Source organism: Protopterus annectens, chromosome 5.part0, assembly GCF_019279795.1.
Source record: "Protopterus annectens isolate FY-2018-M chromosome 5.part0, PAN1.0, whole genome shotgun sequence".
In the NCBI taxonomy this organism is placed as follows: Eukaryota; Metazoa; Chordata; order Ceratodontiformes; family Protopteridae; genus Protopterus; species Protopterus annectens.
In genome coordinates this window covers 334,764,798-334,792,036 of record NC_056735.1, presented here as the reverse complement: position 1 = coordinate 334,792,036, position 27,239 = coordinate 334,764,798, and positions in this window count along the sequence as shown.

Genomic DNA, 27,239 nt, shown 5'->3' with positions numbered 1-27,239 from the left:
TAAAGTTTAGTTTAGGTGTAGGATTTTAAGTGTATGTGTGTGGATGGCTGTTTTTAGTTTGTGTTTGTGCTGTGTGTATGTTTTTCGGAATAGCGAATTTTTTCGCTGGGAAAAAAATTTGCTATTCTGACTGTTCGATGTTCTCACACTTTGGTGTTTAGGGTTTGATATAATAACATTTGATGTCAGAGACCTTCGATGTTATGATATAGACCCGTTACTTCTGGGTGCGTTGATACAGATATGACTTAGCAAGAATGTGTTTACACATCTTTATAAATACGGTATGGACTATGCAAGATTATCCTGCAGTTTGACATTGTATACCCTTACATTTGTTTCCATTTTAGATGTGAGTATGCTGTGATGTTATCTGTTATGATGGATCGCACAACTCATTTTCTGTTGAATATGTAGAAATAGAGATATTCTCCATTTCACATAACTCATGAATGTTATCTTCACATGTGGCACACATTGCATATATTGCTCTGTTTTGATTGCATGTTACTGTTATAATGACACCTCAGCACATTACTGCATGGTAATCACTGAAGTGAGATCATCTGCACCTGCCAATGTATACCAGTACTCCTTCTAGAAACATGCAGAGTGATATGATATAACAGTAGTGTTATATTTATGATGTGCATGTATGATATTTCTGTGTATGTGTATTTTGCAAACATTGGTAGGTTGTTGCTATCAAACATGCACTTCTAACAGTGGCTATTATCCTGAGGTCTCATGTGATGCCTTGTAACTGTTGATTCTATGTACTGCATTTTAACATATTTCTGGCTCATACAGGTATTGATGTGTATCTACAGATTATTAATATTTATGTGAAGTGATGGTGTCATTGCTTCATACATTGTCATTTCTGCATGCGATGCAGAAACATTTCTATGTTTTTTTCTGCATTTGGACATTTTCCTTAGCATACATTAATGTGGTCATTATACTTGTATTACACCTTTCTATGACCATAAAAATACTTTTTTTTTTTTTTGTTATGACCATAATAATAAGTGATGAACACAAAGAAAAACACGAAGCAAGCAAACATATGACCGCAAGTAAACGAAACCAAGCAAGTAGCAAAATAAATAAATGGTCGTGCGAAGTACAGCAATAAAAACATAGATATTATAACTCAAATGCAGGTAAGAGCTTTCACCACCATACCGAAAGGAACAGACCGAGACGGTGAACTATCCCACAATAAAGAGAATGTGGAACAAAATAGATCATTAGTGTGGAATATTTCTGTGAAAGTGTTGACTTGAGTATGAATTACCAGTGCTGAATAGAGGCTTGTCCTTTATTCCGGCACAGGGTGCTGATTTACCGGACACTTTGATTGACTTAAAGCTATTTTGTAGAAATGTTATGTTGAAGCTTATGCACCATGACAATGCTTTGATGGAGGAGAATTTGTATAAGAAATGCAACAGTTTTATTTCTGTTAATCATCCAGTCCTTGAGGCATTTAGTAAAGTTTGTGAGGATGAGTTGCATAAGATGTTGGGTAAACAACAACATGGGAAAAGGTTTGTAAATTTGACTAAGCCTGTGCAAGAAGCTTTGAAGCAGCTGTGTGTGGATGCATCCCTTATGATACGGCCAGCTGATAAGGGTGGGATGATTGTGGCCATGGATAAGTGCTTCTATTTTACATTTTTGAAATCAATGTTGAATGATAGAAAGGTGTATAAAGACATTAGTATGCATCAGACTGAATGTATGATTAGAACCGTACATCTTATGCTGAACAATTGTTTGATGCACTATGACAGTCTAAAATTGATGCAGTTTCTGAATGTTGAACACCCTATCGTACCTTTGTTCCAAGGCCTCCCGAAGATACATAAGGATCCAATGAGACAACCCTTTAGACCCATCGTTGAAGGGAGGGGGTGGCTCATTGAGCTTTTCTCAGTGTTTGTATAAAGGCACCGTAGACCGGTGCTAGATATATGGGAGGTTGTACTTAAGGATTTAAAACAGTTTTTGCAGCACCTCTATGTGTTCATGTAAAGTTATCAAGGAGACCAGGACTTTATATTCATTACTTTAGATGTGGTCTCCTTATTTACCAGTATCCCTAATGACAGTGGTATAGAATATCTGAGGAGGTACTTGCTGGGGAATAGTGAGCATGGAGAGTGGCTCATGGATTTGCGATGTTTGTTTATGGAAACTGTGTTGAACAACAATGTGCTTGTGTTTGATGGATTGTATTATCTACAATGTGAGGTCATGGCTATGGGCACTAGTTGCGCGAATAGATATGCCAACACAGTGATGATGCAATGGGAGGTAGATGTAGTGTTTAAGATGTATCTATTTTGGAGGTCTGTGAGATATTATCGTCACTTTGTGGACTATATTTTTATTCTGTGGGATGGCACACCTATGGAGCTTCATTTATTTGTTAAACAGCTACATGACACCACCACATTCCTTAAGTTTACCATAAGGTCTTCTAGCACCCAGACTGATTATTTAAATATGCATATTGAGAAATCCATAGATGGGGATTAAATACTAGGTTGTTTAGGAAAGAGTGTTATAGGAGTACTTTTCTTCATAGGACTAGCATGCATCCTAGGAAGACCTTTAGCAATGTCATGAAAGGTCAGGGGATGCACATGTCCAGGCTGAGTAAAGAAGTGGGAGTATTTGAGGATGGGATGAAGACTTTAAAGCATGATTTAAGATCCGAGGTTATAAGGAGAGGGAGATAGTTTCTACCCTCGATGAGGTTACCAGGTTGAGGACTGGTAGAGCGAGACTGTACTACTCGCCCAGGACTGGTGATGAGTTGAGCTATGAAGAGAGGATATCAGCGAAAGGACATGTTGATATTTTGACATTGTATACTAGTGATATTGGCAAAGTGAAGATGATTCAACAATGATATCTTGTTGATAGACAATAGGATTAGGAATGTGGTAGGTGATGCTCCGAGCTTTCAGTTTAGAAATCGGAAGAATTTGAAAAGGATGCTGTGCTACCCTAAGGTGGAGTGTGTGTCCACTATGGATGTCATTTGGGGGACGTGACCTTGTGGACACAGTAATTGGTGTAGCTTTGTGAAATGTAGTAATAGATTTACACACCTGGGAACGTGTAGACTGTATGACTTTAAAGTCACAGCAGATTGTACATCTAAATATGTTGTGTATCTGGCACAGTGTGAGTGCTGCCAATATTTCTATGTAGGGATGACTACTCATATGTTAAGGGATAGGATTAGAGAGCATGTCAATAGCCTGAGGGCCAAGGATTCAGTTAGTGCCCTATCTAGTTATAATTTAATGAATAATATGGTGCATAAGTTTTTATTTATGGTTATCGATAGAGTAAATCCAGGGGATAGGATGGGGAACATTAGGAATAAGGTGTTGAGTAGTGAGCTTAGTTGGATCCTCTGGTTTAAAGCAGAGAAGGGGTTTGGACTTAATGGGAAGGTATCAGTTAAGCCTGTTTTGGATGCCCTGGGACTTAGTTATTAATGATCGCATTTTTGTTTATGATTGATTTGCAGAGTGGTAGGATTTTGTTCATATTATGCATGTTACATGCACTAGTTATTTTATTTCATTGTATTTTATTATATGTGTTTTGTTATCTCAGTGTTGTTTACATGTTGGTTTTGTTAATATGTACTTCATTTTTATTTACACTTAGTAGGTTTTAGCTTTTTATTAGAGTGTTTCCCTTTAAACTGGTGCGTTTGATTGTAAGATGACATGGACTCAGAGGGGAACATGTGTTTGATGTACCAGGAAGTGGGGATGTTACGTGTATAGTAACAGGTGTAACTGGTTTGTCTCATGAAAAGATAATTTTGTAAGTAATTTAAAATATATTTAATTGTGTGATTTTACTGTGGTTTTATATGGTCTGAGGAAGCCACTGGTATGGTGGTGAAAGTGCTTACCTGCATTTGAGTAACAAAATCTATGTTTTTATCGCTAACTCTTTTATTAACTAACTCTGGGCAAAACCGCAAGCCAGATTGTAGCTTGCTACAGACCCCCCACCATGCCCCAGGATTCCCACTCCTCTTTTCTTGATACACTGGAAAATATTAAGGTACAACCCAACACTCTAATAATGGGTGATTTCAACTACCCTACCATTAACTGGGAAAACTACTCATGTATCAACTCTTTTGCTCAACGTTTTCTGGAAATCATCAATTCCAACGTCTTGGATCAACTTATCCACACCTCCACCAGGGGCAGCAATATCCTAGACCTGGTCATCACCAACATGGGTGACCGGAGTTCCAAACCAGAGGTCTGCTCCTCATTGGTCAGATCCGACCACAAGCTAATCACCCTAGACATCCACATCCCACTCCCACCCCCCATTAGGAAAACAACCGTAAAAAATTCTCCAAAGCCAACTTCACTCTTCTTAAGACAGAAGTGGAAAACTTCACAACACCCATGCAGATGGACAATAGAGGTACGACTGCTGAATCCTACACAAATGCACTTTATAAGCACTTACATGAGTGCATGGATCGTGCTATCCCTAACAGAACCAAGATGCTATCCTGCAAAAAAAGGAAGCCAATCTGGTGGTCTTCTTCCATAAACAAATTCTACAATAGAAGAAAGAAACTGCTGCAAAGAAGAGTAAAATCCCACGATTGGAGGAACTCCCTGGTCAGCCTCAGTAAGAAGATGAGAGCCCTCATAAAATCCTCCAAAGCTAGTTATGAAAACAAAATTGCCACTGATACTAAAGACAACCACAAAGCATTCTATAGCTATGTCAAAAATCTCAATGGCAACACTCAGATCTGTTCTGAGTTACAGCATAATGACACTAAATATACAGAACCAACTGATATTGGCAACATCCTGGCAGATAGGTTCAGTGCTAACTATACCCCCTCTCACCCTCTAAAGGGCCCATCTTTATACCGGAAGAATGCAAAGTTCCTGTAATCACGGCTGCACAGGTAAAAACCTCACTCTCCAAAGCCAAGAACACAGCATCCATGGGACCTGAAAATATCCCAGGCTGCCTTCTACATGAACTGCAGAATGAACTGGCACCCCACCTAAGTACCATGTTCAATCATAGCCTCACCTCAGGCTTTGTGCCCATTGAATGGTGCACAGCAACAGTTATCCCACTCCACAAAGGGGGGGGTGGGTACAACAGACCCCGGGAACTACAGCCCAATTAGCCTGACAAGCCTCGTCTGCAAGGCCATGGAAGGTATCATCATGGAACTCATAAACAAAGACATTGGAGATCTCCAAACTCTGGACCCCACACAGTTTGAGTTTGTAAAAGGCAGATCATGTCTCCTAAACCTGATAGACTTCTTTGAAGTAGTCATCAAAGCCATAGATGAGGGTAAGGTGGTTCACACAGCCTATCTAGATCTCACCAAGGCATTCAACACCATCCCCCACTCTGGAATTATAGATAAACTCACTGAACTAGGTATAAATCCCTATGTCAGAAGATGGGTTGCCAACTGGCTTACTGACAGAACCCACACTGTGAAAGTAGCAGACTCCAAATCAGACTTCAGACCAGTGACAAGTGGAGTACCACAGGGTTCAGTCCTGGGTCCTCTACTGTTTGGTATCTACTTCTCTGAAGTACAGGCTAACACAGAAGGTCTTTAGTTAACTAAATTCAGATTACTGCAAACTAGGAGCCATAATCGAAAATCCTAATGATGTTTACATCCTACAAAAGGGCCTCACTGAGACAGATGCATGGTGTCAAAGACATGGTCTCAAGCTCAATGCCAAAAAGTGCATTGTCATCCCCTTTGGTAAAAACTCTGTACCCATGAACTACCACATAGGCGGTAGTCTACTTAACACCGAAAGTGTGATAAGAGACTTTGGGACACAGGTGGACAGTAGTCTCTCCTTTGATAATCACATCGCCACAGTGGTCAGGAAATTCTTCTACATGGCACACCTCATCACAAAAGGTTTCTCATCCAGAAAAAAAAGAGGTCATTGTTCCCTTCTACTCATCACTCATTAGACCCATTATAGAGTACAACGCCCCTTTTGGTATGTACCTCACAAGACATCTACAACAACTGGAAAGGCTGCAAACATACCTCACAAAGAGGATTACTGGCTTCAAAGAGATGCCTTACACAGAACTTCTCAAAAAACTCCAGCTTTACTCTGTCGCATATCGCCTACTCAGAGGTGATCTCTGCCTAACATACAAAGCTATGTCAAACCCAGAGCTGTTGGACATGCTCCACTTAAAGAAATCCCAATCCTTCTGAGCTACGTGCTCTAGGGACCTAAACCTTGTCACCAGAATAAACAGAACATGCTGGAGGGATAGATTCCTGTCCCAGAGACTTCCCATACTCTGGAACAGACTACCTATCTATGTCAAACAGAGCTCCTCATTAGCACTCTTCAAGAAAAATCTTGATGATTGGATCCACATCCCACCCCCCAGTAAAGAAATCAAGTCAGAAGTGACAAACTTCATGACACCCATGCAGACGGGAACTGAAAGTTCAACTGCTGAATCCTACATCCACTCATGCATGAATGCCATCCCAAATAGAACCAAAATGCTCTCATCCAAAAAGGAAGCCAATCTGGTGGTCCCTGCCATAAACAAACTTTACAACAAAAGGAAGAAACTTTGCAGAAAAGAGGAAAATCCCAGGATGCAAAACTCCTTACTAGCCTCAGTAAGAAACTGAGATGCCTCATAAAATCCTCCAAAGCTAGTTACAAATTGCCAAAGATTCCAAAGACAACCACAAAGCATTCTATAATTATGTCAAGAATCTAAATGGCAATGCTCAGATCTGCTCTGAGCTAAAACAGAATGGCATTAAATATACTGATCCATATCCTGGCAGATCGATTCAGTGCCAACTTCACTCCACTCTCACCCCTCTCTAAAGCCAAGAATACAGCATCCATGGGACCAGATGACATCCCGGCTGTGTACTACATGAACTACAATATGAACTGGCACCTCACCTAAGTGTCATGTTTAATCATAGCCTCACCTCAGGTTTCGTGCCCACTGAGTGGCGATAGTTATCCCAATCCACAAGGGGATCCACCTGAAACTACCGTCATCAGTCTGACAAGCCTTATCTGCAAGGCCAATTATCATGGAACTTATAAACAAAGACATTGGCAGCCTTCAAACACTGGACCCCACCCAGTTTGGGTTTGTGAAGGGCCGATCTTGTCTCCTGAACCTGACTGACTTCTTTGAATCAGTCTCCAGAGCCAAGGACAAGGGTAAGGTGGTCCACACAGCCTGTCTAGACCTTGCCAAGGCCTTTGACACCATCCCCCACTCTGGAATCATAGATAAACTTACTAAGTTGGGCATTAATCCCTATGTCACCCAATGGGTTGCTAAATGGCTTACTGATAGAACCTACACTGTAAAAGTAGACTCCAAATCCAGCTCCAGACAAGTGACAAGTGGAGTACCTCAGGGTTCAGTCCTGGGGTTGGCATCTACTTCTCTGAAGTACAGGTCAACACTAAGGGACTAGATGACTGCAAACTGGGAGCCATTATTGAATCCCAAATGATGTGGATACTCTAAAAAGGGCCTTACAGAAACAGATGCTTGGTGCCAGAGCCATGGGCTCAAGCTCAATGCCAAGAAATGTATTGTTATCCTCTTTGGAAAAACATGTATCCATGAATTACCATATAGGTGGCAGTACACTAAACACAGAAAGTGTGATAAGAGACTTAGGGACACAGGTGGACAGTGGTCTCACCTTCGATAACCACATCAACAGTCAGGAAATCCTTCTATGTGGCACACCTCATCACTTTCATCCAGAAAAAGGAGGTCATTGTCCCACTGTACTCATCCCTCATTAGACCCATTATAGAATACAATGCCCCATTTGGTATGTACCTCAAGACATCTGCAACAACTGGAAAGGCCTCAGAAATACCTCACTAAAAGAATCACAGGCCTAAAGCAGATGCCCTATGCTGACTTAAAAACTCCAGCTATACTCATATTGTCTACTCAGAGGCGATCTCTGCTTAACATACAAGGCCATGTCAAACCCAGAGCTGTTGGACATGCTACACTTAAAGAAATCCCAATGGATCTAAATCTTGTCATCACAATAAACAAAACATGTTGGAGGGATAGGTTCCTGACCCAGAGACTCCCAGACTCTGGAATAGATTGCCCATACATGTCAAGCAGAGTGCCTCTTTGGACCTCTTCAAGAGGAACCTTGACAATTGGATGGGTAATAGGAAATTCACCTCGGGGATTACTTCTGTGGTTCTGCTTGACAGGGGCACAGGAAAATAAATTTCTTGGGTGGCAAAAGCCAGGGTACCTTTTTGGCTAGGCTTGTATAGGCCATAGGGCCAATAGCCTAGCACCTACCTATGAACCTATGAACCTATGTACTTCACACAACCGTTTATTTATTTTGCATAATAACAAGTAGAAAACCTCCTCAGCTGGTCTACCCACCATCTCCCCCAAGAAACTATCATCTTAGGTGATTTCAATATTGACTGGCAATCCTGTTCTGGCAACAATCCAACCCATCATGTACACCTTCATGGCTTCACCCAACTAGTCCAGTCACCAACCAGGATAAATAAAAACTCCAGCAAGCACACTACCCTGGATTCGATACCAGTCAGTAAGAGCCCCCAGTCATATATAACAGGCTGCTTATCAGATAGCCTCAGTGATCATTCCCCAATATTCTTACTCAAAAAATACCTATACCAAGCTAAACCTGTCATCTGTCATCAAATACGTAAAAAAACTAAACTTTAACCCACTCACATTCATCTCATCCCTCAAAGAATGTAACTGGCATCCTCTAAAGTACCACAGTCTAGATGACGCAGTTGAATTTTTTAATACTACCTTCCTGAACATCCTTAATTACCATGCCCCCATAAGATTTTCCAGAACCAAAGCACAACCCTCCCCATGGCTACAGAAAACCACTAAGTCAGAAATGAAAAACAGGGATAAAGCCTGGGAGCACTGGCGCAAAAGCAAAACCCCCTCAGCTAGACAGAAATTCCTAGAACTACGCAATAGAGTCAAAAAGCTAATAAAACAGGACAAATTCCAATACTACCAGTCTGCCCTAGACTCCTCACAACACAGCCCCAAACAATTCTGGTCCTCCATAATCTCCATCCTCCACTCAGGTAAAGTCAGTACCCCTCCTCCTAACATCCCTCACTCCTCAGAAAATATTGCTACCTCATTCAACACACACTTCACCCAAACCATACTATCACTAGCTAAACAACACAACCCCCCTCCCTTCCAACCCACACCTTCTACTAGTAATCTCCCCACTGCCTTCTCTTTTTCTCCTGTACCTACCTCCAACATAAAAAAAACTCTTAACTAAACTTAAACCCACCAAATTAGCAGCAGACAACCTCCCAAGTGAATACCTACAAATCACAACTGATGCTGGCCTACCCAGTATCCATCTTGATTAACCGATCTCTGTCAGAAAGTTACGTTCCCACACTGTGGAAAGTATCACATATAATTCCCTCCACAAAGGCGGACCCTCCACAGAACTAACCAATTACGGCCCCATAGCTATGCTCTCTCCACTTTCCAAAATGCTAGAGAGATGCATACACTCTCAGGTCTCAGACTACCTCCTTACTAACAACCTCCTTTCTAGTACTCAGCATGGATTCCGACCAAACCATAGCACCACCACTGCCTTACTCTCCTTTACTAACACTATCCTTCAGCATAAAAACAATGGCTATCTCTCCTCTGCTACTTTCCTAAACCTATCTAAAGCATTTGACATGGTCCCACACAAACAACTTATCTCTGTCCTCAATAACCTATCCTTCTCACAATCAGTCACCAATTGGTTTTAGAGTTACCTGTCTGACCGCCAACAATCTGTTGTATGGCAGAATGACATATCTCCCCAACTACCTGTCTCCATAGGGGTTCCCTAAGGATCCATCCTTGGACCCCTGCTCTTCTCTGTTTACACCAATAATCTAGCCTCTGTCACCAAACATGGCACACTCATACAATACGCAGATGACTCGACCATCATCTGCTCAGCCCAGTCCCTACCCAAACTGCAAAAAGTCACACAGGAAGCCTTTTCCTCTGTTGAAACATGGTTATCCAATGCCCAATTAATACTCAACCCAAACAAAACTAAACTACTCATCTTCCAACCCACCAAACATACTCAAAACAACTCTCACTTTAACATCACAGCAAAAGACAACACCACTATATACCCAAGTGAACACACCAAATTGCTAGGAGTGGAAATAGACAATAAACTAAAATTTGACATTCACATATCCATGACCATAAAAAAAGTCCACAAAAAAACTAGGAGCGTTATACAGAAATAAGCAATTTCTCACCAAAGCAGCAAAGATTTCAATAGCAAATTCCCACCTTATCTCCACCCTACTTTATGCCTCTCCAATATATACCAACCTAAGGCAATGTGATCTAAACAAGCTAGAGACATGCTACAACAAAATCGCCAAATTCGCCACAGGGGCATCCTACCATAGTCACCACTGTCTCTCACTTGCTGAACTGGGCTGGCTTGAACTCCCTCACCTCCTTCAGTGGTATCAACTCTCACTCGCCCACAAACTAGTAAACCATCCACTAAATGTCCCATCCCTCTACTCCAACCCTATTGCACCACCAGACCACTAAGATACAGCAACAAAAATCACTTGCAGATCACTAAAGCCAATAACTCTGCTGGTGAAGCACTATTCTCTTGTGCCATAGCCAAATTATGGAACTCACTCCCACCCACAATTACCTCCGTATCATCATGCACCCACTTCAAAACTTTACTAAAAGTGCACCTAAAAACATGCTGGCTATGCCCTTGCAACTCCCACTCTAATATCATCCACCCCATCCAACCACTACCTTTCTTTCCATTCCACTAACTACCTTGATTATAGCAAGCTCAGATGCTCATAAGCCTAGTACTTATTATACAGCAGGAACTTCTCATTGTAACATTTGTTAATGTCTGTTATGTACTTCACAGATAAAGATTCTAGTTGTCTACTGATGTACTATGTTCTTCATTTGTAAATATGTTGTAAGTAATGTAATCCAATGTAACTACTGTCTGTTTATTTTAGTGTGGAGCTTTTCTCCCCGGGCCTCCGCTGAAAATGGACCTACGTCCAGTCGGACACTCCCGGTCCACAAATTTAAATAAATAAAAATAAAAATAAATAAGTAGGCAATCAATACACCAAACATGAATAGGGTGTATTGCTGTTATCAATAGAACATTTGATATACCCTAATTCTTCGAGATCATGTTGACATGTATTGTAAGTATATTCATTCCTAAGTGCAGCTACCATTGTTCTTTTATGATTGCATGTCAACAGGCACATATATTTGCTGATGCCGTAGTTACATCTTAGCCTATGATACTTATTACCATGTGGATTATGTACTAATAGTTTAGAATATGTCTAAGTGTTTCATTTTTTTTGTCTCCCCTCACTAGGTTGAACAAGGAGAAGGTCATGGTCAGCTGCCTGTTAGGTGCCAGGATCTGAAAAATCACACACGCACTCAAGTCACTCAGCAACTGTTACGATTATGTCTCTGTCTTAATACATGTTGGTGTGAATGACTTGAGACGTACCTTCCTGTACTATATGAAGAGAGACATGACTGAACTCTCAGATTATAACAAGCGTGGGTTGCTCAGTATTTAAAAGGCTGCTACCTGAATGCCTGCACTATATGCATTATTCTAAGTGCATCTTCAAGTTATAATATAACAAGTGTGGGGTGCTCTGTATTTAAAAGGCTGCTACCTGAATGCCTGCACTATATGCTTTATTCTACGTGCATTTTCGGAGTATTATTTGCTATAGAAGTTGCAATTAAGCTGAATGCTCAGTATCTTAAAGGCTGTACCAGGAGGTCTGCTTAATATACTGCAATGTAATAGTGTTTCACTGTATTTCCTGCAACTTTCTCTCTAATAGAAGTTGTTATACAAGCTGTATGCTTAATATTTTCATAGAATGTTACCAGGACGTCTGTTTTATGAATGTTAATCTAATAGCATTACTATTTCCTGTTTTATTTTTTTTTTATTTTTTCTAGTTGACATTTCACACTAGTTGAATGTTCATTATTTTAAAGGCTATTACTCGAACACCTGCTATAAAAGCCTCAGTAAAAATACATTTCCATTGTATTCTGATGTTTTTCTCAAACTGAATTTATGTAATATAAGCTGGATGCTCAACATGGGCACTTTAACCATAGAGCGCAGGGGGAGGGGACCCCCCCCACACACTTTTGAAGATCATCCATACCTCTGTCCCTTTAGTTTTCCGCGCCTCTAACTGCCGTGATGATGTCAGCACACGCATTTCCAGTTTTGGGAATGGATTTATTCAGAAGCTGCTGCTTGCAGAAATGGAAAGGATTTAAATCCTCAGAAGTGTAATGGAGTGGGTTAGCTGCTGTGTCTGGACTGTAGGGCAGGAACAACAGGAGATAATTGCAGAGTGGAGCAGGAATAACAGGAGTTAATTGCAGAGTGGAGCAGGAACGGGCAGAAGCTGAATGCTACCGGAGGATGAAGTCTGTTGTCTATCAGGGTGAGTACACTGCTGCTGGACTGTGTGTGTACTGCTGCTGGACTGTATGTGTGTACTGCTGCTGGACTGTGTGTGTACTGCTGCTGGACTGTGTGTGTACTGCTGCTGGATGTGTGTGTGTGTTTTGTGTACTGCTGCTGGATGTGTGTGCGTGTACTGCTGCTGGATGTGTGTGCATGTACTGCTGCTGGATGTGTGTGTGTGTACTGCTGCTGAATGTGTGTGTACTGCTGCTGGAGATGTGTGTGTGTGTGTGTGTGTGTGTGTGTGTGTGTGTGTGTGTGTGTGTGTGTGTGTAAATGCCCCCAGTACCTTGGGTACAGGTAAAAAGAGCCTAAAGTCCCTAGCCACCACCACTTGTAAATTTATGCCTCACATTTTTATTCTGTTCCTCTGGTTTTGCAGGACTGGTAAAACAAAACCTTTTATTCTAGCAATTTTCTAAGGTTATAAAATCAGTATTTGAAATGTGTCCCTATTTTGAGGCTGTATTCCCCCATTATTGGCTTTGTTCTGTATTTTTGTGCTAAGAGGTTGAGAGCTATGGTGAGAAGTGAGAACTGAATTCACTAAATGATATGATAGCCATTTAAGTTTGTCTTCCTGTGTTTCAAGAAACTGCTGGTTTAGCTTAGTGGTATGTTGCTCTCACTGTAGTGCACAAAATTCTGGATTCAAGACTTGGCAGTGAAATGCATGGTGGTAACAACATTTTATGCAAGTAACTTTCCAAAATTATACACGCAATGTTTAAAATGTGTCCCTGTTTTTTGGCCTTTTGCCCACCAATTGAAAATAATTTCAAGAAGCTGTGCAACATGTCTATGGCTTACACTCTACTGTGATTCTGTATTTATATATTATGTGTAGAAGTAGACTTTTATCATGGACATGTTCTGAATAGGGCAGTTTTGTCATTATTGGTGCATGCATTTTGCTTCATTGCCTACTGGAAAAATGTTCAAACAATAAATTTTAAAATGCAATTGTGTGTGGAAGTAGACTGTTTTCATGGAAATGTTCTGAATAGGGCAGTTTTGTCATTATTGTTGCATGCATTTTGCTTCATTGCCTACTGGAAAATGTTCAAACAATAAATTTAAAATGCAATTGTGTGTGGAAGTAGACTGTTATCATGGAAATGTTCTGAATAGGGCAGTTTTGTCATTATTGGTGCATGCATTTTGCTTCATTGCCTACTGAAAAAATGTGCAGACAAATTTAAAATGCAGTTGTGTGTGGAAGTAAACCTTTATGATGGAAATGTTCTGAATAGGGCAGTTTTGTCATTATTGGTTAGTGCATTTTTGTTTCATTGCCTACTGGGAAAATGTTTAAACAATAAATTTAAAATGCACTCTAACTTAAGTCTAACATGTGTGCTGTATTATACAAGGAATATAATTGAATACAATCAGGAAGATGACTCAAAGAATGCATACATGTATGCATGGCCCTAAAAAATGTGTTTGAAAACAGCCCAGAGGAAAGCGTGAAAGGCTCAAAATCATGGGCAAATTTTAAGCTTTACTCTTGTTACCAAAGCAATGGATGAAGGTAAAACAGTTCAAACCACATTACCTTGACCTGGCCAAGCCTTTTGACACAATCCCCTACTCAGGTGTAGTACAAAAGATGAATAATGTAGGAGCAAATACTTACATCACCAGCTGCATTGCCAACTTGGCTCACAGATTGCAGGAGATCAAAACAGGGGAAGAGACCAGTCACCAATGGAGTCCCCCTGGGTTCGGTGCTGAGACTTTTTCTGTTGGACATATACATCTCAAAAGTAAAAGGAAATACCAAAGAGCTTTGGCCAGCTAAGTCTGAGATGACTGCAAGCTAGGAGAAGTTATTGAATCCTCAAATGACTTAACCATCATGCAGGAAGGTTTGTCCCAAATAATAACTGGTGTCAAAATCATGACAATGCCCTCTGAGAATTAATCCAATTGTTTGGCATTTGGGAACTTGTGTGTACAATGACCTAACTTTTGCCCAGCATGTGCCCAGAGTCATAAGAAAGTCTTTCTATATTGCACAGCTTATAAACAAATTGATTGTGTTTAGATCTAGAGATGTTGTTCCCCTTTACAAAGCTCTCATGTCAATCATTTTGTATAATGCCCACTTTGGAATGTATCTGCCCAGCCCCATGCAACACTTGGAATACCATCAGAGATACCTTACTAAAAAGATGCAAGTCCTAAACAATAGGTCTTGCATGGACCACCTCAAAGATTTATTACTATACTCAGTATCCTACAGAGTGCTTAGAGGTGACATGTCTGGCATGCAAAGCATCCTCCGACATAATACAGATGGACCTACAGAACACCAGCAAGTCAAATGGGATCAGAAATACACAGTCCAGATATCTAAACTGAATGTTGTGGAGAGATGGATATATATCACAAAGGCTACCACTGTTTTGGAAAAGACTATCCATAAAAATAAAGCAAAGCTCATCCATCCATATTCAAATGCAACTTGGATCTAAGGATGGGTAATAGAAAATGTACTCCAGGATTTCCCCTCATGCCACTAATGGATAGAGGCAGTTCCTAAATGCTGCATCCGTTACATGGCCCCCACAAATTATCTATGGTATGATCACAGTTCTCACTAGGGCTAATATACAATTATCAGCCATGGGGATAGCTAAGACCAATCAGAAAATTTTAATTCAAGCACCAAAAGGGAATTGGCTAAGCTTAAAACGTCCTCCAAGAGAACCTATGTTGTGGTAGCAAATAGTTATAAAAAAATTACCCTTTTTAGTTCACTAAGTGCCCCTGTCAACCTCTGCCCCCCCAGTCTTTAACAGCTACCAGCACCTATGATGCTCAATATTTAAAAAAAAAAAAAAAAAAAGCTGTTACCCTACTTTTATAAGCTTTAACCTAAGTGCATTTAGTTGTATTTTGCTGTTTTTCTGAAGCTATTACCTAATGTTGGTCACTCAATATTTTAAAGGCTGTTTTGTTTGAATTGTATCTGCTGCTGCATTAGTTTCTCATACTTCTTGGTCTCCTTCATTTCTACTGCTGTCACTTGCTTAAATTGTTCCTTCTTCAACCTTCCCATAACTTCTGTAATTTCCCCTCCTTGTTTACCTTCTGCTGTTGCTGCTCATCTCATGTTCTGTTTTCTATTTCATCTTATTTTTGCCTTCACAACATTTAATATTTCTGTTTTCTTTCCTTTTTCCTAGGATAAGGACTCATTTCCATCACCCGCTAACAACTGCCTCACCATTCCTGTCCACAAGCAAACTGTCTTCCCCCAAGTCTTGGACCCCTGAGTGCCATTACTGCCCAAAGCATACTACAGTATGTTTAATGTGTTCTGATGCTCTCTAACTCATATTTAGTCTATACCTCCTTATAGCTTTATCGCACATTACTGTTCCCCTGTTACTCTCCATTTCTCTCTTCTTTCCACACACAGTTTATCAGCACCTTTTCATATCCAACCTTATTCTCATATTCCATAGTTTACTCTGTTTTTCCATTCTCCCCTATCAACTATCAAACTACATTTATTTAGTTGACTTGCTCTCTCTAACTATACTTCCGCCTATTGTTGACAATGCTCTCCACTTAACCCCCCCACCATCTTCCATGCTTTATTTATTCATTCAGCTTACTCTCTTTTTTTCACTTTTAAATCCCATCTTCAATACTGCTAAAGTCCTATTTGTAGTTAATCCTATCTGCACAATAATATAGTAGCAATAAAATGTTTCCTTCAGTTAAGTAGTAAAAACTCTTAAAGAAATCAGCATTTCCTTACTGATTATTTTCCTAGCAAAAAATCTATTTGTGACTGGTTCCTCCCACTCCATTTGCTCTTGCTCTGCTTGGGTTCACTCCACTCCCCTACCATATCCCAAATTTCCACCAACCCCACTTCCTCTAAATTTATATTTACACCATTCTTTTTCCCACCCCTTCCACTCCACCGCTTCTTGTTCATCCCCACCAATTGACACACACTACCTTCCTCTCAGCCACACCTTTTCCGACTAGCTCACCCCACTACTACTCACCCTCACTCTAAACTACATATACTATATACAGCATTCCCATTACTCATCCTCACCTAAGTTTTCCTAATGGCAATTCCATCCTCTCCCTTGCCTTAACACCCAACCTACCTCTTCCTCCAAACAGCTACCCACTCTGCTCAATTTCTCTCTGATTTCCTCCAATCCTCCTTTCCCACCCTCCCTAAACATGTTTCTCATCTATGTCACTACTCCTCTCTTCCTTCTACTCTTTCACCTACTTACCTCTTATCAAAGTAAACTGTCTCCCATAAACCTGCCCCCCCACTCTTAACTACCTACTATGGAATGTGGAGAAACCTTACCCTATCACTATAGCACCCCATTTATTTAACCCGTCTAACCCTCTCATGCACAGATTCAAATTACTTGTCCCCCCACACCCTCACAAAACTAAGCTTAAATACTCCACTAATAATTCTACGATACCAACACTGCTACACATCACCAAGAATATATTCTTATCAGGAGATAATCACCCCAACCCTGGCCCCCACCCCTCTACCTTTCATGACAATTTCCCCACATCCCCATCCACCTCTCACTCCAAGTCTTCTACCAAGTGGTTAACTATAATCTCTTTGAATATTCACAGCATTCTCAACAAAGTCAGTGAATTCCTCTCATGGATACTCAGCACTCACTCGACATAATAATTCTCACTGAATCTTGGATTAAACCCCAAATCACAGACAATTAAATTCTTCCCCTTGGGTACAATATCTTCCACTCTGACAGAGACCACAAAAACGAGAAGGTGTAGATACAATATATTCAGACCAGCTTAACCCATCTACATTGTTTATTTCACTCATCAACTTTCACCCTAGTGAACTCTTACTAGTCAGCTGCAAATGAAACAATCGCAAAAAAATTATCATTGTGCTGTATATACCCCCCCCCCCAAGTAATAACATCCATGTTCTTGAACATGTTCTCTCCTGGATCATCCACTATATATATAATATAACAATAATACTGGGAGATGTCAACATCGACTGGCAAACCTTGACCACTAACTCCCCTACCTCTAGTATAAATCTCCACAGCTTCACACAACTTATTTCAACCCCCTATCCACTATAGCAAATCAACCAACTCTAGCTCTGTCCTAAACTGGATCCTAGTATCCAGTCCAAACTTGTGCTATAACCCATAACACCGCGTGATTCCATCAGTGACCACCTTCCAACCTGCATTCAAAGGCACTCTCTTCATCAGATTAGACAGCAAAAATGCAAAGAGTGCCAGAGTCTTACTAATTTTAACCTTGACAAGTTTGACAATAGACTCTCCTCCATAAACTGGTCCTTCCTCTTTAACCTGCCACTAGAGGATGCTGTTCTCAACTTCAACTGCATTTTTCTGGGCATTCTCTATTTCTTTGCTCCCCCTAGGAAAGTCAGTGAAATCTCTCCAAGCACTTTGGCTTTCTCAGTCCACACAGTTCGTAATGCACAAAAGGGATATTGCATGGAAGAACTGGCTAAAAACAAAATCCCCTAATCACCTTCAAACCTATGAAAAACTCCTCAACCTCACTAAAAAAGCAAGTCAATGATGATAAAAAAGTTCTATTTAAAGCCTCAAACATACAATGACAACAATCTAAAAAAAAATTCTGGAATACCATTAACAAGATCCTTTACCCAAGCTCTCCCAGTATACCAACCATTACCCTAATAACTTTCCCCTTGAAACCGCCAATAAACTCGATTCCTATTTCATTGACTCTATTAACAAACTAATCCAAAATGGTCACACTTCAGATCTCAGTATTCCTCTCTCTCCCATTGACCATAAACCCACCTTTTCACTCAAACCTGTTCCCACTGCTTATATAAAATCTCTACTGAGCAAATTAAAGCCTAGCTCTCCTCAGCAGCCAATCTACCACCAGTCTTCCTAAAGCTATCCACTAACTCGATACCTTACCCTATTTCAATCCTTATCAACAGATCTCTCCAAAAATCTACAGTCCCTTCTATCTGGAAACAATTCTTCACTATTCGAATTCAGAAAGGAGGAAACTCCAGTGATTTTTCAAACTATAGACCCATAGCCATTCAGTCACCAATACTTGAAAAATGCATACACAAACAACTCCCTGAATATCTTCTACAAGAAAATCTACTCACTCCAACTCAACATGGCTTTTGCCCTAACCATAGCACAACTTCTGTTCTAATCTCCTTTCACTTACACTATCTCTCAAGACAGAAACAACAATAACCTAGTATCTTGTCTAGTTCTCCACCTCTTCAAAGCCTTGGATACTGTCTCTCTCCTCAGGTTTCTCCAACTCAACACTCAAATGGTTCTGCAGTTTACTTTCCAACAGACAGCAACTTGTAAAGTAGCACTCTTCCTTCTCATACTTCCTCCCTGTTAATACCGATGTACCACAAGGTTGCATTCTTGGACCATCACTATTCAACATCTTTACTGACTGCTGTTACACTTCCTGCTCTCAGTCCTTTCTTATAAAATATGCTGATGACTCCATTATCATCTGCACATCTGATAATCTTTCACACCTCCACACTGTCACCCAAAACTCCTACATCTCTTAGAAAGGTGACTAACAAATAATCAGCTTGTACTCAACCCCCCAAAATACCCAAACTTCTCCTATTTCTCCCAAAATCTCTTTCTCTTCTTAAAATATTCCTTCACTATCACATCCCTCAAAAACACTGCAATAAATGTAGAAACACACACCAAGGTCCTGGGTGTTATCACTGATGATGAACTAAAATTCAATCCACATGTTCAAAATTGTATAAAAAAAACTCACCAAAAACCTGGCTTGCTGTATAGAAACAAACAAATTCCTCACCAAGGACTCCAGACTCTTCCTTGCCTATGTTTATCTTCTTCTCACTTTACTCTATGCCTCTCCTATCTTAAACAACCTACAATCCGTCTTAAAATCTAAACTTGAACTCTCATATAATGAAGTTGCTATGTTCACTGCAAATCAACCCTACAATTCACACCACTGCCTTTCTTTTAAATCCTTAAATTGGCTTGAGCACTCTCACCAGCTCCTCCTAGTTTAATTGCTCCTTACTCACTCCATTATTAACAAACCTACCTCCTGCCCTGCCATCTCATTCCTCATCACTTTATATACTCCTAATCACTCTCTCTGGAGTTCTGAAGAGGTTCTGTTGGAAATCTACAAGCCTAAAAGAACAACAGGCCAAAACCTATACAGCTACTCTGTAGACCTGGCCTGGAACAAACTTCTCTAGCCATCAGAACAATATCAAATGCTCTCAACTTCAAAAAGGCATTTGAAAGGTACACTAATGAATTCATGGCTCTGCTCTTGCCAAAACCCAGTCTAACTCTCTCATCCCCTCCTCCTCATCCCTCACTTCTCACTGTTTCCTTGATACCTCACCTTCTTATTTCCCCCTCTTACACCCCTATCTGTAACTTCCTAATACCCCACTTTATCTCCACTCTTTCTTCACTTCACTTGCCTGTCACTTTCACCCCTTCCTCTAATACAAGCAGGATACTAGTGTGACATTATAAAACTCCCCTGACTCTTCTGATCTACATGCCCATTTATTTTTACATGTTCCCTAGTACCGTAGTCAAATATTCAATCTATTGTTTTATTATCCTTTTTAGTCCTCCTATGTACCATCTTCTCCAACACTTTGTTTGGTAGTATTTTACTCTGTATCTCATTATTTTTAGATTTTTAGAGTTTCTTTTTGTATTTAAGGATTTTTACATATTTATAGTTATTTTGGTGTTTAGAGTCTGTTCTGTATGTAAAGGTTTTCTAAATTTTGAGCTTTTTTTTCCTGTATTTAAACATTTATCTATATGGAGGTTTTCTCCCATGGCCTCCATGAAAAAGGGCATCTGCTCAGTTTGATATACCCAGTTAACAAATGTCAAACAAATATATAAATAAATAAATGTGTTCCAGGCAGGTATGTCCCTAGCCTTAAGCAGCATTCTACCTTCACTGAGGATGATGCCACAATACAAACAAAAAATTGCTGATTTCAATAATTGGCTTAGCTTCTGGTGTCACTACAGGGGGGTCGAGTATCGATCTGCATGGAAAGACACGGTCGACAGCCCACTCTGCTTTGCCAAAGATGGCTTCACCTGTCTCCTCAAGACTTTCGAATACTGGCAAATATGCTTGCCTCCCCATAATGCCTTTTTTTAGGCAATGTCCAAACAAGAAAATTTCCTACATAAAGAAATTCACTAAAGACAAACTCAAGGTCATGCTGCTTAATGCTAGGAGCTTAAACAGTAAACTGTACTTCCTGGAAGCACTCCTCACCTTAGAAGATGCCGACGTTTGTGCAGACATAGAGACTTTGTTCAATTCCTCTGAATGCACCCCGGCCATACAAGGCAACAATGCTTTTCACAGATACAGACCCCAAAATGAGTGTGAAAGAATAAAGGTGAAGGTGTATCCATCTTCATTAAATCCAAATACACCTCAAGACTAGTGAAACAGTATGACTCTCTTGAGTTACTCCAGGTCCAATTAACTGCAGGAAAAATATCCTTCCACATCATCACCAGCTGCAAGTCCCCCACCATGAACCATGAGAAGCACACTGCCTACCTGGACTTGCTAGAGTTGCTCAGCATACAGACAAACACCTTGGTCTAGGGAGATTTCAACTATCCTTACATCAATTGCTTGACTTACATGAGTGCAAACACAATTCCTACAAGGTTCCTGGATTTTGTTAATTCAAAGACCCTGGAACAGTTAGTCTGCAGCCCGACAAGGAGCTCGAATGTCCTGGACCTAGTGATCAACAACATGGGGGTGGTCACTGCACTATCCCCTGTGTATTCCCCTCCCTGGTAAAGTCAGACCATAAATCTGTCTCATTTGAAGTAAAGATCAAACCTGACACCCCCACAGGATTAAAAGAATTTAAATTTTTCCCAAAGCAAACTATTACCTACTAAGCAATGGTATAAAAAGTGTCAAAGCCCCTGCCAACATAGACTACAAGAAATCCTGTGCAGAGGAATGCACAATTGCCCTATATAGTCACTTAAACAAATGCATTGACTTGGCTATTCTTAACAGGAACAAAACCAGGTCTTCCCAAAAAAACAAACTACCCTGATGGACTGTAAGTTCAAGTAAGTTATACAAAAAAAAAAGAGACTGATATATAAGAACAGGAGGGAAATAACTCAACAGAAGAAGAATACCCTCCACAGCTTGAACAAGCAAATCAAATATCTTGTTATGTCATCTATGGCTAGCTATGAGTCTAAATTAGCATCCCTAGCTAAAGACACTCATAAGGCATTCTTTAGCTAAATCAAAACTTAAGAGGGAATGCCCAGCTGTGTGCCGAACTTATATTAGATGGTACCACTCACACTGAACCTGAGGAAATTGCCAACCTGCTAGCCAACAGATCTGACAATAACATCACCTCCCTGTAGCCACCTGACATACCCCAAAGCATTATCAACACCAGTCCTCTACTAGGTATCTCCAAAGAACAGATCATACAAACATTCTCCAAGACCAAGAGCACAGCCTCTATGGGACCAGGTAACATCCCAGGCTGCTTACTAAACAATCTAAAACAAAACCTAGTAGAACCACTCGGCACTCTCTTTAACCATAGCCTGAGAACTGGCTTTGTCCCAGCAGAGTGAAGAACAGGAACAGTAATCCCCTTGCACAAAGGGGGTCCGTCAACTGATCCTGGGAACTGCTGACTCATAAGCCTAACCATCCTTATCTACAAAGCCATGGAAAGAATCATCATGAACCTTATCCACAAGGACAGAGGCAACCTTCAAACTCTTGACCTGACCCAGTTTGGCTTTGTCAAGGGTAGATCTTGCTTATTAAATCTGGTGGACTTCTTTGAGAATGTCACCAAAGCCCTAGATGGGGGCAGAACAGTACATACCACCTATAATGATTTACCCAAGGCTTTTTGGACACTCCCCAATTCAGGTATCACAGAGGAACACTCCCAGTTGATGATTAACCCATACATTACTAGATGGGTAGCCAAATGGCTCACCGACAGAATACACATTGTCAAAGTTGGGAAGTCCACCTCCACCAGTAGACCAGCTACCAGTGAGGTACTACAAGGATCTGTGCTGGGCCCTCTACTGTTTAGAATCTATTTCTGTAATGTCCAGGAGAAATCAGAGGGTTTGTGGCTTACCCAGTTTGCAGATGACTGTAAACTGGCCCAATCATAAACTCCCCCAATGAAGTTAACATATTACAGAAAAGCAGACAAGTGATTGGTGCCAAACTCATGGACTAAAAATGAACACAAGAAATGCCTCATTAACCCCTTTGGCAAAGAAGCAGCCTCTGGTAATTATGATATAGATAGCACCCCTCTAAGCTCAAACTCAGTGGTGTGAGACTTGGGAATATAGGTTGATACCAATCTAAACTTTGATCACCATGTGTCCATAGAGGTAAGAAAAGCATTCTACATTGTGCAGTTCATAAATAAGAGCATTGCATCCAAGACCATGGAGGTTATATCTCCACTGTACTCAACCCTTATCAGACAACTAATCAAATACAATGTTCCCTTCTGTATGTACCTCACCAAACACCTGCAGCAACTGAAGAGACCACAGATAATTCAATAAAGGTGTTAAAAAGAGAGAGAGAGAGAGAGAGAGAGAATCCAGGGCCTTCAAAATGTGACATGCATGGCAAGACTAAAAGCACTGTCACTGTACTCTGTATCATACAGGCTGCTGAGAGGTGACCTGTGCCTGTCCTACAGAGCAGTCGCGGACCTTGCTCCAATGGAATTGCTGCACATCCAAAAAGCAAATGGGACAAGAATAACTAGCTCCAGGAATCTAAACCTAGCCTGTGACATTAACAGAACATGCTGGAGAGACAGCTATATTTCCCAGTGATTACCCCTCCTCTGGAATAAGCTCCCACTCCATGCTTCAGCAGAGCTCCTCAATGACCCTATTCAAGCACAAACTTGACAACTGGATGGGTGACTGTAAATTCATCCCAGGGTTGGCACCTGTGTCCCTCATGGACAGGATCAGTTGGTGCTGATCACAGAATCATTCTGCTAACAACTGCTGTCTAAATATGGTCAATAAGGGTACTTGGCCCTGTGATTCATGAAGCTCAGCACAAGGACGGCATTAGCTTTGCGCCGACTGTGCGGCGTAGAGATGGTGCAGCAGCACCACATGCATATTAATGAAGGCACACTGCCGCAACGTCCACGTGCATAGGAAAAGGGCACGATTGCAGGGGGCGTGTCTAAGCTCTGCATGGAGGCGTGAACATGTCAGCTGCAGACACCCAAAGTAAAATGCTGAGTAGTACACCCTGCCTCTAATAATAATCACTCCTGTCAGTGTCCGTGGATACTGAAATGTATGCAAAGCATACAAGACAGTTTTGCGAACACCAAAATAAAAAGTAAACACAAAGGCACGTAGCTGAATATGTAGTCCCCGTCCCTCGAACAAATGACATTTAGAACCCCCTGCCCGTATTCCATTGTAGTGTTGATTGTTATACCAAGTGGAAGTGAAATGCAGCGTGTTAGCACACCACTGCCCTTTGCTATGCCTAGCCCAATGGTTAGGGTTACCACCTGTCCCACTTTGTGAGGGACAGTCCCTCTCTGGGCAGTTGTGTCCTTACCAAAACTATTAAAAATGTTAAATGTCCTGCGATTGTAGGACATAATTATGTCCCATATTTTATGTAATAGTTCCATAAAATAGTTAATTCTGTATCTAAACTACATAAATGTTACAAGAAACAGAATAATCAACTAAACCACTAAAAGAATAAGCTGTCACGTAGGCATAAAAGTAAAGTACTCCCCTTTGTACTGACCATGGGCATGTGTCGGCCTGTAAAATCTGATGTGTGTCCCAAAGATGTCCCACTTTGGCCATCTGAAAAGGTGGCAACACTACCAATGGTCAGAGCATTCGCTCAATATCTGCCCATTCGCAGTCCAGGTCGTCCCTGTCTGGACGGCCCAAAGATGAATGGGTATTACCCGGGTCTACCTACCATGTCATGAAAGATAAGTATTTGCATGTATCTATGTGGTGAAGTACAGCATGTGGAAGATCAGATATGACAGGGTTGCCCTCACAACCATATTGGTACCAGAGATATGTAGAGTACGCAATGTGTTCTGTTGTCTGTGCCATGGACCATCAACCAGAGAAGGGATGGATGGTGTGTGTGGAATATGGGGGTGGGAGGTGAAGGGTAATGTAATAATTCGCCAAGGGGAGACTGGGTCGGATGTACAATAGGTGAACTAGAGGTGTATGAGGGAGCAGTGGGTGAATCAGAAAGGAAACCAAAGAACAAACATTCACTCCTGCAATACAAACTGACAGGCCATACTGCAGAACACAATCCCACAAACATATGAACATTAAAATGTGCAATACACATGTACAGAAACGTTACCAGCTCACACCCACATAATGGTCTGGCCTGAACTGAACCATCCAACCCCAACACACCTGGATACATAATTGAATACCCATCATCCCCTCCACAGCACCCCCTTGCTGAAAATCCACCAAAACCACCCATACATGGGCTGCTAGCTTGGCCCAGCCATATCTGCACATAGTGAAACCTACCCACATCTAGTAGGCAGTTGCACCCTAGGCAGTCTCAGGCTTGCAAACTAGGTATCCCATGCATGCATAACCCTACAACATTTTCAAATAGTCAGCTGAATGGCATCCGTCATTTACAATTTTTGGATATCCCCCATGGGATAAGTGTCTGTTCTCAAGATTAGACTTTGTGGCATAACACGATGTCCACCCCCGTTGACATCCAGGCACTAGGGCTACCACCTGTCCCACTTTGCGAGGGACAGTCCTTCCTTGGCCAGTTGTGTCCTGCAAAAAAAATTAAAAATGGCCAATGTCCTGAGATATTAGGACAAACATATTTCCTATATTTAATGTAATAGTTGCATAAAACAGTTATTCTGTTTCTGAAACACCTAAATGTTATAAGAAACAGAATAAGCAACTAAAGTGCTGCATGAATAAGCATTTATGTAGGCAAAACAGTGAAGTTCTGTCCTATGTATTGGCTGTGGGTATGTTTGGCCTTGCAAACTCTGACGTTTGTACAAAACATGTCTCACTGTGGTCATATGAAAAGGTGGCAACCCTACCGGGTACAAGTCAGATTTGCAGTACCTGACTACAACCCTGCTCAGCCTCCACCCAGTCCTGCAGAACCTATGACCCTGGATTAAACACCGGACCGTGATGCATGTCTCCCCACGTGCATTATCAGGAATAAATATCTTTCACATGTTCCCATGAAGCTTCCCCATAGCCGTCTTCCAAATAGTACATGTTCACCAATTGTATACCCCGTCCATGTTCCTCATCGTAATGATGCACACAACCCCTGTATACAAACGGTACAGGTACCTCCCGTATGCGGTCGTTCATATACATGGCCATGTATAACTCCAGATATGTAGTCATATATCTAGAAATGTACATACATACATTCACATAGCTACACATAGGTTCATAGGTTCATAGGTAGGTACTAGGCTATCGGCCCTGGGGCCTATACAAACCCAGCCAAAAAGGTACCCTGGCTGTTGCCACCAAGAAAATTATTTTCCTCTGCCACTGTCAAGCAGGGCCACAGAGGTGATCCCAGGGGTGAATTTCCTATTTCCCATCCATTCATCAAGATTTTTCTTGAAGAGTGCTAATGAGGAGCTTTGTTTGATATAGATAAGTAGTTTATTTTAGAGTATGGGAATTCTCTGGGACAGGAATCTATCCCTCCAGCATGTTCTGTTTATTGCGGTGACAAGGTTTGGTCCCTAGAGTGTGTAGCTCAGAGGGATTGGGATTTCTTTAAGTGGAGCATGTCCAACAGGTCTGGGTTTGACATATCTTTGTATGTTAGGCAGAGATCACCTCTGAGTAGGCGATATGCGATGGAGTAAAGCTGGAGTTTTTTGAGAAGTTCTGTGTAGGGCATCTGTTTGAGGCTGGTAATCCTCTTTGTGAGGTATTTCTGCAGCCTTTCCAGTTGTTGTAGATGTCTTGTGAGGTACATACCAAAAGGGGCATTGCACTCTATAATGGGTCTAATGAGTGATGAGCAGAGGGGAACAATGACCTCTTTTTTTTCTGGATGAGAAACCTGTTGTGATGAGATGTGCCATGTAGAAGGATTTCCTGACTACTGTGGCAATGTGATTATCAAAGGAGAGACTACTGTCCACCTATGTCCCAAGGTCTCTTATCACAATTTGGTGTTAAGTATACTACCGCCTATGTTGTAGTTCATCGGTACAGAGTTTTTACCAAAGGGGATGACAGTGCACTTTTTGGCACTGAGCTTGAGGCCATGGCTTTGACACCAGGCATCTGTCTCAGTGAGGCCCTTTTGTAGGATGTCCACATTGTTAGAAGTTTCGATT